We start from the raw sequence: 16,122 nt of genomic DNA, 5'->3' as shown, positions 1-16,122 counted from the left end.
AATGCAAATGATGTTATGAAGAATGCAACAGACAAATAAGTCACACGGCAAAACTCGGAATTCATGGAAGGCATCTGGAGCGTCGGTCTCGGGTTGTTACAACTCTCCTCCACTTACAAGAGATCTCGCCCCGAGATCTAGGGATGACAAACGGAAGAGGAGGAGAAGAGGTAAAACTAAGTTGCTTCTTTGACAACGAGTGAAACAAACAAACCTCGGAAGGTTGCAAGGACATGAAGAATGGCACAAAGCAAGAAGAATTCGGACAGCACTCTGATTCAAAAAAGAGAGGCAAGACTTGATAAGATGAAAAGAACTTGAACAGAGGACACAACACTCCTGCTAAATAGATAAGCAAGGAAAAGAACATGATATTGGCAAAACGAGATGATGGGATGATACTTGACGAGAGCAACAATGCAAAGCCTCCGAAACAAATGAAAGAATGGAATGGAAAGAACAGAGAAGAAAATAATTCCTCCACCACAAGTAAACTTGAAGAGCAACTTGGGTAGGAAGACTCAAACGGAGTTGTTGAACGAATCAACAACCAAATGAATAAGCTTGTTGTGGGCTTATGTAAAAGATATCAAAATTATGAGGTGAAGTTCTGCCACTAATGAAACAATTGATTTGATGAGATCAATGAAAGAGATGAAAAACTTCTTTCACCAAGATGATAAAGAGATAACTTGTATCATTGTTAAGCACTACAATTAGCAACATTCCTTAGGGAAGGCTTTAGGTGAAATCCACGCCAAGATAACTCCAAGGAAGAAATTACGGGTTGAGAAGAGCTCATGCTCGAAGAAATTGATGGGTTTAACTATCTCATTCTTGACAACTGTTGAATCATGAAACACGAAGGGGCATTGCCAAGAATGACATAAAACCACCTCAAAAGATAAGGTAGAAAGAATTGCACTTCAGAACGCACAATGAAGAATGCTTGAGCTCCCCCAACAAGAATCTTGACGAATACTTCAATAATGAATTAAATCCTTGATGAACCACCATGAAGAAACTCTTAAAGAACTCCGGTAAGAAAAGAAATGGTAGGCAGGAAGTGAACGTTGAAAAATAACAACATGAAAACCTTGTGATGATTTAGATGGAGCTTCGCGATGAAATAATTGAGAGAGCTTGGAACTCCGAAAAGAAAAGATGAAGCATCTCGAACCGAGAATGTGATATGACGAACAACTATGGAAAGAAAGATGAATCACTTGGATGAAACAAGAATAAGAATTATGTATGTGTATCCTTCACCAATTTAAACTGATGACAAGTAACGAATTTGGCATACTACTTATTTGTGACGCCCCCGATTTGACCGTACACTAATCATGCATGCAAATGTGTACGATCAAGATCAGGGACTCACGGGAAGATATCACAACACAACTCTAGAACATAAATAAGTCATACAAGCATCATAATACAAGCCAGGGGCCTCGAGGGCTCGAATACAAGTGCTCGATCACAGACGAGTCAGCGGAAGCAACAATATCTGAGTACAAACATAAGTTAAACAAGTTTGCCTTAAGAAGGCTAGCACAAATTGGGATACAGATCGAACGAGGCGCAGGCCTCCTGCCTGGGATCCTCCTAACTACTCCTGGTCGTCGTCAGCGGCCTGCACGTAGTAGTAGGCACCTCCAGTGTCGTAGGTGTCGTCGTCGACGGTGGCGTCTGGCTCCTGGACTCCAACATCTGGTTGCGACAACCAGATAGAAAGGAAAGGGGGAAAAGAGGGAGAGAAGCAACCGTGAGTACTCATCCAAAGTACTCGCAAGCAAGGAGCTATACTACATATGCATGGGTATATGTGTAAAGGGGCATATCAGTGGACTGAACTGCAGAATACCAGAATAAAAGGGGGATAGCTAGTCCTGTCGAAGACTACGCTTCTGGTCATCTCCATCTTGCAGCAGGTAGCAGAGAGTAGATTGAAGTCCTCCAAGTAGCATCGCATAGCATAATCCTACCCGGCGATCCCCTCCTCGTCGCCCTGTTAGAGAGCGATCACCGGGTTGTATCTGGCACTTGGAAGGGTGTATTTTATTCAGTATCCAGTTCTAGTTGTCATAAGGTCAAGGTACAACTCCGGGTCGTCCTTTTACCGAGGGACACGGCTATTCGAATAGATAAACTTCCCTGCAGGGGTGCACCACATAACCCAACACGCTCGATCCCATTTGGCCGGACACACTTTTCTGGGTCATGCCCGGCCTCGTAAGATCAACGCGTCGCAGCCCCACCTAAGCACAACAGAGCGGTCAGCACGCCGGTCTAATCCTAAGCGTGCAGGGGTCTGGGCCCATCGCCCTATGCACACCTGCACGTTGCGAACGCGGCCGCGAGCAGACCTAGCAACCCACACGATCACGGCGGTTACGTCAAAGCGGTCCAACACGGCGCGTGCCACTCAGTCGCTGACGTCACAAAGGCTTCGGCTGATACCACGACGCCGGGATACCCATAACTACTCCCGCGTAGATGGCTAGTGCGTATAGACCAAATGGCCAGACTCAGATCAAATACCAAGATCTCGTTAAGCGTGTTAAGTATCCGCGAACGCCGACCAGGGCCAGGCCCACCTCTCACCTAGGCGGTCTCAACCTGCCCTGTCGCTCCGCCACAAAGATCCACTCGTGGGTACTCCTACGAGCCGACCCGACTTTAGTCATCACATGTGTCATGTATAAAGTTTATAAGTATATACCCATGATCACCGCCCAGGTGATCACGGCCCGATAGTATAGCACAGCAGACGGACAAGAATGTAGGGCCACTGATGGAAAACTAGCATCCTATACTAAGCATGTAGGATTGCAGGTAAAGGTAACAACAGTAGTAGCAAGGATAGGCTATGCATCAGGATAGGATATCGGAAAGCAGTAACTTGCTACACTACTCTAATGCAAGCAGTATAGAGAAGAATAGGCGATATCTGGTGATCAAGGGGGGGCTTGCCTGGTTGCTCTGGCAAGTAGGAGGGGCCGTCAACTCCGTAGTCGAACTGGGCAGCAGCAGTGTCGGTCTCGTAGTCTACCGGAGAGAAGAGGAGGAAGAAACAGTAAATACAATGCAAACATAAACATGACGATGCGTGACATGACAATGAGCAGTGCTAGGTGTGTCCTAACGCGACAGTAGGTGGTACCGGCGAAGGGGGGGGGACATCCGGGAAAGTATTCCCGATGTTTCGCGTTTTCGGACAGACGGACCGGAGGGGGAAAGTTGCGAGATCGATAGGTTAGGGAGGTGTGGTGGACGAACGGACTGCGTATCCGGATTCGTCTCGTCGTTCTGAGCAACTTTCATGTAGAAAACATTTTCATCCGAGTTACGGTTTAAAAGATATGAATTTTCAAAGATTATTTGAATTTCTGGAATTATTTGAATTTAGCAAAAAAATGAATTATGACGTCAGCATGAGGTAATGCTGACGTCAGCAGGTCAACAGGTCGGCTGACCAGTCAAACCAGACAGGTGGGTCCAGTGGGACCCACATGTCATTGACAGGGCACTAACAGAGTTTTATAATGAACTTAAACAAGGTTATTAGTAGGTAGGCCCCACCTGTCAGTGCCTAATTAGATTAATTAATTAGTTTTATTTATAAAAAACATTTTTTTTGGTTAATTATGCGGCGGGGCCCGCATGTCAGTGGTTGGGCCTGCCCAGTCAGCAGTTGACTGGGGTCAACCCAGTCAACAGGGCCCAAGGGCCCACACGTCAGCCTCACAGGGGAGGCCACGCAGCGCCACGTCGGCCACTGGCCGGAGACGCGCCGGAGTTGACTCCGACGAGCCAAACGCGGCGGCGCGGCTCGGGAGGGGCGCGGGTTTCGCGCACAGGGGGTCTGCGGGGTTGTGGCTGGGCGCGTTCGACGCGGCTCGGCGCCGCGCGTCCAACGGTGATGGCCGGAGTGGCTGGAACGGACGGGGGCGAGCGCTTCGAGCTCGCCGGCGGCGAGGTGCTTCGGGCGAGCAACGGGAACGGTGGTACGGCGCGAGATCGGGCAATCCAGAGAGCGGGGCGAGGCCTACGTGCACGCGCGAGCAAGATGGGCGCTAGCTAAGGACCAAAAGGTCGCCGGAACGACGCCGGCGACGTGCTAGGCGGCGGAGGGTGCGGCCTAACGCGGCGCGGTGGCTACGGCAAGCTAGCTAGCTAATGGAGAGGGGGAGGAGGTAGAGGAGCTCACCGCGCGGCACACGGAGGCCGGTGAGAGGCTTAGTAGCAGCAGCAGTCGCCGGAGTCGAAGAAGACGGCGGCGACCCGAGGAAGAAGGCAACGGCGTTGGGGGGCGATGTAGGGGGTCCCGGCTCGAGCAGGTGGTCGGGGAGGACGGGCTCGACGCGGCGGAGCTCGTGGACACGTCGGGGAGGAGAACGGGGCTCGGTGGCCGCGGAAACAACGGCGGCACGTCGGCGACCGCGCTCGGGCGGTGGGGAAGGAGGGAGCGGCGTGGATCTGGGGGATAGGGAGAGGCGCAGAGGCCGAGAGGTGAGCGGGGGGCGAGTGGGAGAGGGGCCCGAGGGGGCGGGGGGCGCTGGCGTCCTTATCCTCCCCCGTCGCCGGCGAGGGGGTGCGGCGGGGACCTGCCCCTGTTCCGACCCCGGTCGGGGGAACAGGGAAGGGGAGGGCGACCCGGGGAGGTGGGCTAGGCCGGCTGGGCCTGGGGTCGGCCCAGTTGGGCCAGGGTCCAGTGGGGGGGGCTTCTCCTTCTCTCTTTTTTTGTTTGTTCTGTTTTCTTTTGTATTTTCTTTTTATTTGTTTATTTTCTTTTCTGTTTTATTTTAATTTAATTTATTTAGGCATTTTATAAAAATATGTTTTCTTTAGTATAATTACCCTTGTAATATTTGGCATGGCCCGAACATTTTTGTTTAAATTTTTGAAAACTTTTATTTTCCACTTTAAATTTAATTGAAGTTTGAATTAGGAGTTTGAAAAGAAATGTGATTCCAATGTGATCAAGCCCTGTTTAGCAACATGATTAGCTTAATCATAGAGAGTTACTGTAGCATGATCCTCGGGGTGTTACATTATTCCTCTTGAAAAGGATTGAGGAGAGATATGACGCAAACTTGAGAAGGTCTTGATGGATCCACCGGTGGGATTTGGAAACAACGAATGAATTGATACGATAACGAAGGAAGAGAACTCTTGAACGAACCACCGTAAGAATTGAAAATGAACGTAGCAAAGGCACAATTCACCAGGAAGAATTAGAAAACGAATAAAGATACTTGACAGAATTTAGACACATGAGAACGAATAGATCACGAGCTGACTAGAGAATACTTGAACGATGCACCGGAACAATTGGGGAATGGGAGCTGAACATTGAGAACAAATAAACCCGAAATGATGGCCTTCATAGGAATAAAATGGAAAGAACTCATGAAATGCTTCGGATGGGTATGAAAAGAATGCTCACGACTGGAAATGATTTGAGAGTATGGCATGAATCTAGAACCACGAATCTTCAAGAGAACGGACCAAGATTTAGGATAAATTCTTCTTCGGTCTTCAAATGTTGAGAATGATGATGAGAACCACCATGATAATTAATGAGACACTCCGGAATAATGAAAAGCGAAGAGTTTGAGCCAACGATGAAAAATGTTTTGAAAACAATCTTAGAGAAAACATATGACTGATGGAATCCATTCTTGTGTCACACTTTAAGAGAATTTGAGAATAACTCCGAAAATTTTAGAAGAGTCAGGTAAGATCCTGGGAAAAGACCTGTGGGTTAGGGCCCACTTAAAAGAGAACACCGTTGAACGATTTTAAAAGAGAAATTGTACTGGTTGAATTAAATGGATTGAACGAGATAATAATCTCCAAATAGCTTGAACGGATTAAGAATGGAAACACAAATCTTTGGAGATATCTTGAACACTCCGGAACAAATGAATAGCAAGAGGTGAATGATGGAGAGGTGCACCCGCATGAAGAGCATTTGAAACGAGGAAAGGGATATGATCAACACTGGAAGCTTGAATTTAGTCCACCCAAGAAGAAAAAAACAAGAACGAAGGATGATAAACTAGAAGCTTCCTTAGCATCTTCATGGTAAATCACCGGCTAAGAACATTCAAGGAAAGAATGAAAATAACTTCACATCAATAAAATGGATACTTGATTGTAAATGTTGAGATGATCGGATCCACTTGAAGAGAAGCACATCAGTTGGAAAAGATTTCTCATGACAATCTCGATGATCAATTAGAATTAGCACTCCCATAGAAATATGAGAACGCCGCTTAGGAAAAGGTATGGAATCAAAACTTGACATTGAAGCAACTCAAATACCATAACTCAAAACAAAACAAGGGATTGGCTTGCGGAATAAGGCAGAAACAAATACATAAACCCTCATGCATTTGTTGGAAAGATAAACCTAGGTAACTACTTGAATTCCCACCTATGAACTCCCGAAACTTTATGGTTATGCAATCTGGTGTTGGGGATACAGGGAGGCACAAATATCTCACACAACTAACAAATCCTACACTCTAACTATATCCATCCGTCAACACATAACCAAGAAAACCTCGGAAATCGTGTACCTCATACCTTCAAAAACATCCGATATACTAGATGTGGCAATACATCTGATCGCTCTCCCCAGTACTGGGTGTCGTCAAACTACTCTCACCACAAAGAGTATAGAAGCATTTTCGCTGTCGGCGACCTCTAGTATTCCGGAACTGAAACGATAAGCACTGTGACAAAAACACCTTGGAGCTCAACTCCTAGGGACACTGCCACAACCCCTAAATGTCAGGAGGCACCAAGACAGAATTCCCGTCACAATGGTATCGCAACGATCCAACAATACCCGCATGATCCTAAAAAAAATTGAGTGAAAAAGAGGAGAGTGAAGTCAAAACATCTACGTCAGGAGTCCTCATCAGAGCGACGAAGGGGATGGGGAGTAAAAAGAATTCCTACTCTCCGATATAACTAGACTCAAAATAGTTTTTCTTTCTAGACTCAACAACGTCAGTGGTTCAATCAATCAAGGGGGCTCCTAAGGTCGGTAAGGCTCTGATACCAACTTGTAACGCCCAAGATGCGATTCTATCCCAATCACGTGATGAATTCATGATTGGTGCACCGCATTTCGAGCGCATAGCAAGGTGGATATCATTACAACATACCATGTACTGAATAGATGAGAATACAAGATAAAGGTTTACACTCGCCACAAGCTACATCATGAATACAACAGTTCATCAATACATACCAATCATCATACAGAAGAGCAGGATCCGACTACGGATGAAATCAAACAAAAAAGAAGAACGACATCCACCCTACTAATCCCAGGCTCCCCGACCTAGAACCTATCCCTTGATCAAAGAAGAAGAACTCCAAAAGCAATCAAGCATCGCTCTCACGTCAGATCATCGCATTACCTGTACCTGCAACTGTTATTGTAGTAAACTGTGAGCCACGAGGACTCTGCAATCCCATTACCATGGGTATCAAGAATAGCAAAGCTTAATGGGTATGGAATGGATAAGTGGTGAGGTTGCAGCAAGTGACAAAGCATTGTATGGTGGCTAACTTACGAGTACAAGAATAAGATGAGAAACTACGCAACGATCGCAAACTAGTAATGATCAAGAAATGATCTTGAACTACTTACGTTCAAACATAACCCCATCGTGTTCTCTTCTCGAACTCACTCGAAAAGAGACGGTCACAGTTACACACGCGTTTGGTGTATTTTAATTCGGATCTGGTATCAAGTTCTCAACAATTGGATATTAAAAAACCCCATCTTCCACATAACCGCAAGCACGGCTCTCGAAAGTTTAAACCCTGCAGGAGTGTCCCAACTTAGCCCATGACAAGCTCACGATCCGCGGAGACAATCCTCCATCGCGGGATATCCGATCAGACTCGGGATCCCGGTGCACAAGACATTTCGACAATGGTAAAACTAGTCCAGCAAGACCTCCCGGCGTGCCGACACCCTGATAGTAGCCGCGCGTATCTCGTCTCAGGCCACGACTGGATAAGTCAGCCTACGAGTAAGCCAGAACCTCGGGTTGCCCGTTTAGGACCAACACCATCAGCACTGGCCCCCCTGTATTATGTTGAAAAGAATTCTCAGGGACGCGACCCCCTATGCCAATTAATTAATTATCAGGTTTATTGTGTTGAGCAAATGGTAAAACCAATGTTGGGCCTTGCTGGAAGAGTTTTATTCAAAGTGAACTGTCAAGAGGGGCACATAAACCCTCATCGTGTTAGGGACGCAAGATCAAGGAACATAACACCGGTATGATGAAAACTAAGGCGGGAAGAGTGGAACAAAACACCAGGAAAAAGACCGAGCCTTCCACCCTTTACGAAGTACATAGATGCATTAATTAAATAAGAGAGATTGTGATATCCCATGATATCCATGTCCCAACATGGAACAACCTGCAACTGCACCTGTCTAACATCCCAATTTTCAATTTGGATGTTTGTAATAGATCATTCATATGCATCCATTATTTATGCAATTTTGCCCCATTTGTTTTATTTGATTTTTGATCCAAGGAACATTGAGCAACTCAAGGACCAAAAGAGAGAGTTGGAAGTTTCCCTAAAACCAATTTTGAATTTTTTTCGAAGTTGGGAATTTGGATCAAATTTGGTTTCACCAAAAATTCATTTCCATTATATCAAAAATAAAATAAAGAGAGAAGATAAAATGACTTCTTCAAAATCAGAAGGAAAATAATGGAAATTGAATTTGAAATCTAAATATATTAATTGGGTTTTATTTGCAATTTATTTTGATGCAGATTTTATTAGCATAGCAAAATTGTTTTTTTTTATTTGCATTTTAGACCGGATAAAAGTTCACAAGGTCATATATAAGACCATATATCTATGTGAATTTTTCTGAAATTTTAGGAGTTATTTTATTTGTATTTCCAGTGCCATAGTGTTTCTGTTCTTAAAAAAAACAGCCACGGGCCATGGAAGGCCCATGCCCACGCGCTATCTTCTTCTTCCTCTCAACTTTACACTTTAAACACGTTCACAGAGAGCGCAGAAGCATCTCCACCCAGCGCCCCACCCCCTCCCCCTCCTCTCCCTCGCTCCAAAACCGCTCTGGATCGGTTCCCCTCGCCTCCCTCTACCCCTTCCCCTCCTAGTGCGCCTTGGAGTCACCTGTAATGGCCATTACGAGGCAGAGGAACAGCCACCATTAAAACTCAATCTTCTGTGCGAATTCTGGCCCTCCCCTGCCCTATATAAAGCACCCCTGGGAGCCCCTCTCTACCCTCGTCCGAAGCCCTCTCTTTCTGGAGTATTTCCCCCTCCCTAACCTCGCCAATTGCTCGCCGGAGTTCGCGAATTCCGGCGACCTCTCACCGTGTGTACAGGAAGCAATCTACAACCACAACTTGTTCAAGTGGTTCACCTCATCGTCCTCTACACCGTCCCGCACGCATCCTTCGCCGAAGCACACCGGAGCCGCCTTCTTCCTCGTCTCCGGCGACAGGTCCGGTGAGCACCCAGCCAACGAATCACAGAGCGCCACTTGTCTCTGGCCGAATTTTTTTTTCTTTTTCAGGAATTTTTCCAAATTCAGATTCTTTACCAAATCTTCTTTCTAGTATATCTTTTAATCTATAGATCTGATTTAGTTGATTCTTTTTTCTACTAGTTCATAAAAATATCCTCTATCCAGAGAACCAAACGAAAAATATTTTTGAAATTTTTAAATTTTGAATTCAAACAGATCTGAATTTAAACTTCGTTAGGCCATAATTTGAGTTTCGTAACTCCGTTTTGGGTGATTCTTTTTGCAAATCGCAGCTTGTGGCATGTACTTTTTGTTAAAACCAAAACCTTTTTTTTGCTGCTGTAAAAATTACGTCCTGTACAGAAACTTTATTAGGTTGTTTTTGGAGTTTTTCGAAGTCTTTTATTTGTTTTTCTTTTTGAATCTTTGCTTGTATGCTTATGTATGTTATTGCTTGCTTACGTTAGATCATCCGGAGTGTGAGGCTTGCTACTACGAATCTTTAGAGTTCAACGATCATCAGCAAGGCAAGTTCACACTTTGATCATATTTTTCAATACCCAGATTTTATTATGCATTAGTTTCACCCTCAAAGATTGCATGAATAGGATTGGGAACATGTGGTTATGCTATGTAGTTCATGTGGTAGGAACCTATGGCCTTTGATTACCCCAGGAATATTCGTTATATTATATATTGCTTAGCCATGCTCGTAGACGGGGATTAGTATGTGTGATCCATGCAAGTTGCGAGAGATAATAATTTTGGGACAACATAAGGTGGCAACTTTAATACACATCTGGATGGATTGTTTGGTGCACCTGGAGGAACCAGTGCTTGCCCAAGGGGAATCTCAGAGTACCCGTGTGATTACCCTAGGTCCGCCACCCAGGCTCAAAGGAATCATACAACACTTAATGACTAGAAACTTCTGTGTGCAGCCACAAGCCATTATGGGCTCTGGCATAGTTGAGTAAGTTGTGTGAATTTTTTCCGTGGTAGACTAGCTGATGTAGGGGAAAATAGATTTACCGGTCTACACAGGGTTAAGGGGAAATGCTTCTGAAAAGCTATGTCTCGATCTTCCGATCATGAAGATGGTTGAGTCTTGTGGGAAAAAATGCGCAAACCTCTGCAGAGTGTACAAACTAATCATGATTAGCTGTGTCCCTGGTTATGGACAATTTGAGTATCTAGAAGTGAATTATTGGTTGATCTCATCACTCTTTTTAATGAAACTAGTAAGCTTGCACGTGCAACGCACGTTAAATGTTGACCATAAATATATAAATTTGATTAATACACAATGTTGTTATGTCACTCGAGTAGTTTTTCCATAAATGAGACATCCTATGGTCTGATAGGTTGCAAAGGAAAAAGAAATCTAGTTATGATTGAAAAGCAACCTTGCATTGTGTTCAGTACGTGGAGATGCAACTCTACAATTGGTCTAAATTCATTGTGTAAGCAATGGATAACTAAAACCTGGGGAAAAAGATAAAGAGATAGTTAAGTCTACAGATACTATATAATATGAGGTTGCTAACCAAATGCTTATATAAACCTGCAAATGGCCTTGAACGACAGTCAATTACATGTTACAGATAAACATAACTCACACTTGAACGACTACTAAAATATAAAACAAATATCTCACATAAAAAAAATGGTATTGAACCAATATTCTGAAGTAAAATCTTAACACGAAACAATCCACTTTTGACAATCAAATGAGCTAGCTCTATTCTGAAGGTGTAGCATTACAATTTACGACATAGTCTCCGGTCACTAACCTGCAGGGGCAGGTTTGTACACAGGTGTGTTAAAAATTAACCTCTCTAAGAAGAAAAGACAGAGTAAAAGAACAAAAAGCTTGGCTCAACTCAATTTCTGACAGGAAGCCGATAATCTCCATCTATTATGTTTTCTTGAGTTTCACATCTCCACCAGTACCCGACAATCAGATTCAAAGGAAACATCAGGCCATTCTTCCTTGTTTTAATAGCAATTTAGTAATATAACAGAGGCAACAGAGATGTCAGACAAAAAACGAACTGAAACTCTAAATAGATTATGCATGTTTGGTCTTTAAATGGGGAACGTTTCCCTGATTCTAAGGGAGATGTAGCTGGATGATGATTCTCCATATGTGACAGGCTAAAACCATGGCGAAGTAATGAAATCAGTAGAACAATGTCCATACTGAGAAGCTATTGAATGTTTTTATTCCAGCTTGACATCTACATTGATCTGGAATGCAGACTTTCCCTCATACATTGATAAGATCGACCAGACTACACCAGCCTTGAAAGATTCCATCCCAACAGTTAACCTAGATGGGACTGGGACACTATATATAGAAAAGGCATAGGGATCAGGCAAACAGAAGTTCTAAATATTGCTTTTCTGTCACAGGTCACAACAAGTAACCTGAATGATAAGCCTTGCTTTCACTACAAGTCCTACAGATTGCTTTGCTTTAAAAGGTCTCAACTATGATTGTTTACATAAACTCAACAAACATAACTATTTGGTCTGATGGTTAAGAAAGAAAATAGCAGATAAGTTGTTGGAGCTCAGTTGATTGTCCTCATAATCCTACTGTAAATTGACTTGTGCATCAACCTAAATACTTATGCATGTCTATCTAGCTGTGTACAATTAAGCATGCGAAAAAAAAACACATTTTAGGCATCAGTGCCAACTGATCCCTCAAATATGATATTAATTCTACAAATGGAAATGATAAGGTTTGTTTTTCTCAAGCTGAGGGTATAAGATGCAAGAATAAAGAGATAATGTTAGTCTCTGTTCGTCATCTGAGAAGCAGGTAATCCAGCTATACTAAATCCAACTGAAAAGGCCAACAATAATAAATAGGTAAGCTGCTCACTGCTCACGGCTTCATGCATATATTCCGCATGGCTGCCACGGTCTAATTGCACTTGAATCAAACAAAGCAACTTCACATGAGTCACCAATGACATCATTGAACACATCATACATAAGTCAAAAGGATGCAACATACATGGACAGAACAATATGCATAGAAAAATGGCAGGTGCATATCCCATACTTAACCACTACCAAAATACCAAATAACGTTGATCCGATCTAATCAAACTCTACTCCTTCCAGCAACAAGCTACATTTGAACTGAATTGCACAAGCAACTAACCTTCTAACCTTCTTGGAAAGATCACCTCCCTGGACCTTGGGTGTACATTAGGGCTTCTCTCCATGGGCCTGTTCAAAATCATGTGAACACAGTTAGAGCATCTACTTTAGTTCAGCTAAATATGGTACAACCAAGTATATATATCCTATATAGAATTCTGAACTTCTAACTGCCTTGTCATTCTTTTTATTCCAATGTACCGAGCTGGTTTGAGGGCTTCTAGATCATGTTTAGAAATGTTATCTTGTAAACATTTTTAAGCAAGAACCAGGGAACTTAGTGTAGTTACAAAGACACCATGTCTGACCAAGCACCAATGCCAGCTCTAAATGCAGTCACCATTTTTCAGCAGGAACTTAGTTCATGTACAATCCGAAAACATGCACTTAAGTTCCCTTCCATCCTGCAATCCAAACAACATGCACGTAAGTTCCCTTCCATATGCAATCTAAGAACATGTACTTAAGCAGGCTAGTCTAAAAATCTGCACTTAAGCAGCTCTAATCTGTCTCTGCTTCAGCTCTTTCCTTAATCCACCACCTGCTCCAGCTCCTAACTCAATTTGCCTCGAATCCCTTGTACCGCATATCCTGAAACAAATCATCATCAACAAACTTTAGTATCTTCGATGGAGAATTATGGAGGTATACTCTACCGCAAAGTACCGACCTGAAGTTGAGTAGTGGCCTTAGAGACATAGATCTAAAACTGGTAGGCTCAATAGTTGGTAAGAAACAGTCATATAATTAGAGAAAAGGTATGCAAACTTTTTAGGTTAGCAAGTGCTATCAGCTAGCACCATGGCCGTCTCTGTTTGTGTTCGTCGAACATGCTACAATATAGTACAGAATAAATAATTTTGATGAGTACAGAGTAATAATGAGTGAGCAGAAGTGTTAAGCTTAATCAATAAAAAGCCTAAAGCTCTCCAGCCGAGCCTAGACCTGTCAATGTAAATGTATCATATTCTGCCTACACATTGTGCATACCAATCTCTTCGTCGTCTCGACCTACACCGCTAACTTATTAAAATCCTATCCATCAAAATTTATCTCATGACAGTATCTAGCACTTGGTCTTACCTGGCTATGTCTGCCGGTCTGGCCGTCACATGGCCCTCCTCCGGAGAAGCACGCGTCAGCGCCGTTCAGGCCGTCCATGGTGCAAGACCAGAAATAAGGAGGTGCGAGACTAGAAATTCATCCGGCAACAACTACCATTCTTCACAGTTGGAATAAGTTAACAACCGCCACATCGAACCTGTGCTAAAATACATGACCCACCTTCAGTTGCCTGGCTAACTATGGACACGTGAAATGAGTAAGAGAAGATTGATAATTGCATAACCATGAAATTACAACAAGAATAATTCAGGAGAGGGAAGCTACTGAACCCCGTTACATAGGAACAAATTCAGCTTGTCATTTGATTCTTGGCATGGAATGGGATGCCAAATTAAAAATTAATTTATACAACCAAAATTGGACACATTTATGAAAATCAAATTAACTTTCAGTGTATTCGTATTCTGGAAATCGTCATGTAAAACTATGACCACTCATGAGAACATATATATAGAGAGACAAATCAAACAACATGACAGGTGCTAGACTGGGTGTCATGACTAATTTACAATTATTGGTAGAGGAACAGATCATAATTTCTTTGCTAAATGGGAAAAAACAACTGTTTCATCAGTGATGTATGGCAGTGACTTACTATTACCAGTTAACTAATGTCATCATGCAGACATAGAAATACGAATTAAAAAAAAAACTTGTCTCATGGATGCCTCCTTATGCCTATGCTCCTCCGACAGGTGCTCGGATCCAACAGCATGTCCTCTTCCTGCAGGGAATCAGTACATATACACTCTTCCTGCATGCCCCCATCCAACCCCGCGCGCCAGGCGGCCGTCGGAGCCCGCTCGCCGGCGAGCACCTCCTCAGCCGCCGCCAGGACTCTCCTTCTTTTCCCCTCTCCTCTCCCGAAGATGCGCCGCCGCCCGAGTCGGCTTGACCCGCATCCATCGGCTAGCATCCCAGGCGACCTGTCGCGCGACGAACCTGCCACCGCTCGCCAGCCCAACCGCCCGCCCGCATCTCTAGCGAACGGCATATGGCGCGGGCGGCGTATGGCGGGAGGGCGGCTAGCGAACGACGTGAGGATGGGGGGAGGCCAAGCTGAGAGGAGGATGATGCGGGCGGCGAACGGCGGGAGGCGGCGGGAGGATGGGCGGCCCGCCCGTGCTGTGGGGAACGGCTGGTGTGCGGGCATGGATGAGGAGGAGCGGACGGAAGTCCTTTTTTTTTCTTTTGGCGGGGCGAGCGGGCGGAAGTCGTGCGGGCGTGGTGCGCACACTGCGCAGCGGTTTCTTTTTGCGAACGGCGGGGTGGGTTAGCGATGGATGGATTAGTTGATTAACCCGTGGCTTGCAGCGTTAAACATCGAAGGATTATGAGCCATTAGATCTTGTAGATGGATGGATCTGATTGTTTGGATCTGCTCCTCTCTTCCTTTTATAGTGGTAGTAGATTATTGGGTTACTAATAACTTGGGAATTTTGGTATTGAGTTGGAGGAACCTTCTCAATAATGGCATTTTAATTTAGTAGAAATAAAAGAAAATCATCCTTTGTCGTAGGAAAAAAAATTAGCTTTATGCAGAATTAACCTTAAAACCTCTACCAAGCTACATTTGCATATAGAGATAGTATTTTCGTTATTATTCTATGGTGTGAAATTGTCAGCATATTCCATGTGCTGACCTACACGGCTGCAATGTCTCATGTTGCAGAGTTTTCCGACGAGGATTAAAGGTGCGATAGGTCGTTCTTCTACACTCAGTTTGCCGTGGAGTTGGATGGACTCATTTACCTTCGATGCTTCCGCAGTTTTTTTAGATGGCCTTTGGCCATGTTATTGTAATAAATACTCTTTTGAGGACCTCGATGTAATAAAGTGTGTGATTGAACTCTGTTATAATTCCTCGAGTACTGTGTGTGTCAGCATACCGATCCGGGATGACACTTAAGCATAGAGACTTCGATCCATTTGAGTCGGGTCGCTACAAGATGGTATCAGAGCACACGCTGACTGTAGGATGCGACCACTAGGAATGGAAAGCCATAGGAAGAAAACTCTATTTTACGACTTCCTTATATATCCACTGGTCTATACTCTTCTCTATTCATTTCTATCTCTTCCCTATTTCAATAATAGTTGTTGAACCCCACCATTAAGTTGCTCAGCCCGATGAGACCATGACCTATGAAGACAACATTGACGAAGAAGAAGCTATAGTTGACATTGATTTGAGGAGATTTAGTACAGACCACCACTACCAAGTTGAGTCCAACTAATGATTTTCAGTAGTATGAAGAGAT

The 16,122-nt window shown here is 44.1% G+C and overlaps 1 long non-coding RNA gene across 1 annotated transcript; it reads right to left on the bottom strand.

Moving 5' to 3' along the window:
• Positions 1-11,093: 11,093 nt before the first annotated feature.
• Positions 11,094-15,537, bottom strand: LOC120974358 (uncharacterized). Its single transcript, XR_005769757.3, has 2 exons — positions 13,820-15,537; positions 11,094-13,327 (listed from the first exon to the last, which is right to left on the bottom strand). It is a non-coding gene; the product is annotated as an uncharacterized lncRNA (long non-coding RNA).
• Positions 15,538-16,122: the final 585 nt, after the last annotated feature.

This window comes from Aegilops tauschii, chromosome 1 (assembly GCF_002575655.3).
Source record: "Aegilops tauschii subsp. strangulata cultivar AL8/78 chromosome 1, Aet v6.0, whole genome shotgun sequence".
NCBI classification, from domain to species: domain Eukaryota; kingdom Viridiplantae; phylum Streptophyta; class Magnoliopsida; order Poales; family Poaceae; genus Aegilops; species Aegilops tauschii.
Note: the sequence above shows the minus strand (reverse complement) of the source record. Positions and strands in the feature narration are given on the sequence as shown.